Source organism: Erythrolamprus reginae, chromosome 2 (assembly GCF_031021105.1).
Source record: "Erythrolamprus reginae isolate rEryReg1 chromosome 2, rEryReg1.hap1, whole genome shotgun sequence".
In the NCBI taxonomy this organism is placed as follows: Eukaryota; Metazoa; Chordata; class Lepidosauria; order Squamata; family Dipsadidae; genus Erythrolamprus; species Erythrolamprus reginae.
The window spans coordinates 303,913,070-303,917,476 of NC_091951.1; the positions used below are offsets into that span (position 1 = coordinate 303,913,070).

The 4,407-nt window shown below is 48.3% G+C and overlaps 1 long non-coding RNA gene across 1 annotated transcript; it reads right to left on the bottom strand.

Annotated features, from left to right (window-relative positions):
• Positions 1–337: 337 nt before the first annotated feature.
• LOC139158990 (uncharacterized) lies at positions 338–4,202 on the bottom strand. The gene is made up of 2 exons (XR_011557787.1): positions 3,853–4,202; positions 338–909 (listed from the first exon to the last, which is right to left on the bottom strand). It is a non-coding gene; the product is annotated as an uncharacterized lncRNA (long non-coding RNA).
• Positions 4,203–4,407: the final 205 nt, after the last annotated feature.

The window sequence follows — 4,407 nt, forward strand, 5'->3', positions numbered from 1 at the left end:
TTTTTTACTATCGTTCCCAGGGTCTCCCCTATGTTTTACTATCGTTCCCAGGGTCTCCCCTATGTTTTACTATCGTTCCCAGGGTCTCTCCTATGTTTTACTATCAGTCCCAGGGTCTCCCCTATGTTTTACTATCAGTCCCAGGGTCTCCCCTATCTTTTAGGCACCCTGTAATCCACTTAACAACATGTGTAGTCAGAAGAGCATGGGTAGAGGTCACTAAGTGAGACAATCATGTTCTTATATTGCTTAATGACCATTCTGACTTTTAACTTTAATGGGCAGGCTTCTTTATGGTCATATGCCAAGGACAATCTGAAATGACCGAGAAAAACGGTTTCCAAATAAACTCTCTTTATTTCTCTACAGGCTCTGAGCGAGCGGAAAACACTTTCACTCTATACGCGAGTTACAGAAGAAGCGCGTAAGACCAGAAGCTCGGCTATTTAAAGACTTTCCCTCAGCAACAGCCGGCGGCTGACAGCTCTTCCATTTTGGCGCCCTCTAGAGCAGCCAATAGGAAGCAGGTAAACAATGCCTATGGTTTCTTTCAATTCTGCTTAACAACTCTTGTTTAACCAGTTAACCCAGATACAGAACATTATAGAACATTACAGAATTTACAGGATTTAACACCCCTCCCCCTTCTGGATGGTTTTTACAGATTTTATTCGGTCAAGTAAGTAACAAAGTCTTCTAAGTGAGGGGGTCTTCGCGAAGTCCGATCTGACCGTCGAGGGTCGCCCATAACTTGTGTGTCCACCGATGAAGACGGTTCCTCACGACCTGCAGACGCGTTGCTCCCCTGACCAGGAGATGGCAGAGCTGAGGCAGCGCTGGAGTGGCTATTTCCCCCAGGTAAGTCCCAATCAATTGGTTCCGGGTTCCTGTTTGCCCTTGCGAAATTCCCTGTGGGGAGGGGATGAGTGTTATCTTTATGTCCTTCACTCTCGATTTTCTCCACTCTCCCCCTAATGTGGTCAATGTGCCTTTTCCAGAGGCGGCCATCTAGTAATTTCACCATATATGTTTTGGGACCTGTTTGGTCTTGCACAATGCCACTTTCCCAATGCTTCCCTGTATCAAAATTTTTAACATATACCTTTTGTCCCACGGCCACTGCACGTTCAGGTATTAGTATATTATCCGGTTTTAATTTGATATAGGAGGGGTGCAGCCTATCCAGGGTTGATCTTAACCTCCTCCCCATTAGCAACTCAGCAGGGCTTTTCCCAGTGGTCATACTAGGTGTTATGTGTTGGGTCAGCAAGAACGTGTCTAACCTCTCCTGGATGTCACCTGGGGCTGACCTCTTAATGGCTTCTTTGGCCACTCGAACATAACGTTCTGCTGCTCCATTAGACCACGCTGCGTGGGGAGAGGTAAGGGCATGCCGGACCCCCAGACCAGCTAGGAATACCTCAAATTGTTTAGATGTAAATTGGGGCCCGTTGTCCGAGACTAATATGTCCGGGCACCCATGTGTTGTAAATAACTTCCTTAATACATGTATTACTGCTGATGATGTGGTAGAGGTTAATGGGACTATTTCCAGCCACCTTGAATACGCATCAATCAGGATTAAAAACATATGATTCCCCACTGGCCCAGCCAGATCAATATGCACCCTAGACCATGGCCCTTGGGGACTGTCCCACTGTGCAGGGGTGGTTTTAGACGGGTCTGGCCGTGTTTCTTGGCACTGGCCACATGTTGCCACCCAGTTCTCAATTTCTTTATCCAAGCCGGGCCACCACAAATACCCTCTTGCCAATGCCTTCATCCTCACCACCCCTGGATGCCCCTCATGTAGCATTTTCATAACCCTCGGTCTCAGGGCAGTAGGGATAACCACTCTTTCCCCCCAGAGAATGCAATCATGCATAACTGATAGTTCTAGCCTCTTTGTTTTAAATTCACCTATTAAGGGATCGTCCCCATTTGCTGGCCAGCCTTTCAAAATATAATTCAAAATCCTGCTCAAAGTCCTATCTTGCCTGGTTTCCAATGCCACCTGCCTGGCAGTGACTACAGGAGATTTATCTAATTCGATAAGGAGTACCTCTGCAGCGGGCGCTGGGTCTTCTACTCTCTGTCCCAATGGACAGCGACTGAGGCCGTCTGCGTGATTAATAGCAGAGCCCCCTTTATGAATGAGTTGGTAGTCATATGCGGCTAGGAAAATAGCCCATCTGGACATACGGGGAGACATGAAGGGAGGAGTTGGCCGTCCGGTGGCTAGCAGACCCAAGAGAGGCTTGTGGTCTGTTACTAACTGAAAAGGTCTCCCAAGCAGATAATGATGAAATTTTTTCACCCCGGCTACCAGCGCCAGAGCTTCCTTGTCAATCTGCGCGTAATTGCGCTCAGCCCCAGATAGTGTTCTAGAAAAATAGGCAATTGGAGCCTCCTGCCCGTTCGGAAAAATATGGGCCAACACACCGCCCACACCGTACGGAGAAGCGTCGCAGGTGAGCCTCACAGGGAGGGTTGAGCTATATTGCACTACTAAGCTATGGGACGACAAAAGATCCTTAACCATGCAAAACGCCCGTTGTTCTTTCTCACCCCAATGCCACTCTGTCCCTTTATGGAGGAGTCTATGTAGGGGCTCAGCTACTGAGGCTTTCTGTCGCAGAAAAACTGCATAAAAATTTAAGAGCCCCAAAAAGGCTTGCAGTTCTGCTTTACAAGTTGGGGCAGGGGCGTCTTTAATTGCTCTAACTTTTTCCTCGGTGGGGTGAATGCCCTCAGCATCAATACGAAATCCCAAAAATTCGACTGAAGGGGTCCCCCACACACATTTTTCCGGTTTCAAACGTAGACCTTTATCTCTCAACCTAGTGAGTACCTGTCTAATTCGACTGTGCAACTGGGCAGGGTTGTCCCCACAAATTAAAATGTCGTCGAAATACGGGACCACCCCAGCAAGGCCCCCCAATAAGCGCTCCATTAACCGCTGGAATATACCAGGAGCAACACTCACTCCAAATTGCAGGCGCGTACACTTAAAAGCACCCCTGTGCGTTACAATAGTCTGTGACAGGGCAGTGGCTTCGTCCACTGTTAATTGCTGGTAAGCCTGTGCAAGGTCCAGCCTCGCGAAGATTTTCCCAGACCCCAAGGTGTGTAACAGCTGTTGCACCACTGGAATAGGATAGGAGTTGTGCTGTAGCGCCTTATTAATAGTGGATTTGTAATCCGCACAAACTCGTAGGGAGCCATCTGGCTTCAGTGGGGTTACAATAGGTGTTTCCCAGGGTGCATGTTCCACTGGAACCAATATACCTTGTGCTTGAAGTTTTGTTAATTGTTCATCTAGCTTATTCAGCAAGGGTAAAGGTACCCTGCGAGGTTTTAATCGAACGGGAGGAACAGAAGGGTCTAAAGAAAAAGAAATAGGAGGTCCTTTAAAGGTACCCAGACCAGCACGGAAAACCTCGGGAAATTCAGTGACAAAATCAGGGGCGGTAGAAAATGTCAATTTGTTAAGACCTGTTACCGCTAATCCCAAGGGAGCCATCCAGTCCAACCCTAGAAGGGAATGATTAGCCCCGTCTACAACTAATAGAGGGAGAACATGGTTCACATTTCTAAAGGTGATAGGAACCCTAGTTTTACCCAAAATCCTAATTGGGTGACCCTGGAAATCATTGATAGCAATGTCCAAAGGTTGCAAACTGTCCCGTTCCAAACTTGGTATATACAAATGTAATTTATGCCAAGGCATCAGTGTATATTTCGAGCCTGTGTCCAATTCCATATGGCACGGCTGATGGTTTAAAAGGATGGGGACAACAATTTTATTAGGGGCAGGAGGGTAAACTGTAGAACCACTGAAAAAGCGGTTACCTCTGGCATTCCAAGGCCGGCGAAACCCCCGTCCTTGTGGCCGGAAAGGACGGTAGGCTCGGGGAGCAGGAAAGGAAGGCTGTTGACCTTGTGGAGAAGAGTTGTCATCTGGCAAGGCAGCACGGCAAGCGGCGGCGATGTGGCCTCTCTTCTCGCATCTGTAGCAGAAGGCGTCCTTAAAGGGGCAGCGCGACCGTTGATGTTGCCCTCTGCATCCGGCGCAGGCAGGAAAAGTTGGCCTGGGTTGTCGTTCTGGTGGTCCTCGAAGGTAGCAGCAGTGGTCATTGTAGTCTTCATAGTCGGCGAGCTGAACCTCAGGCAGGCGGCGAGCCGAGGGACGCTGAGAGTCTGTGATTTTAAATACAGTTTGCAGCTTGTCATTGGACTTTAAATCAGCTGCCGCAGCCTCAGCTACCTCAGCTGTCTGAGCAGCTTTAATCACGTCTTGCAATGTGGAGCTCTCAGTTGCCAATAACTTGTTCCTTATGGTAACGTTTCGCATCCCAAAAATGAGGGCGTCCGTCAATCTGGCTTCCGGATTGTCAAATTGACATT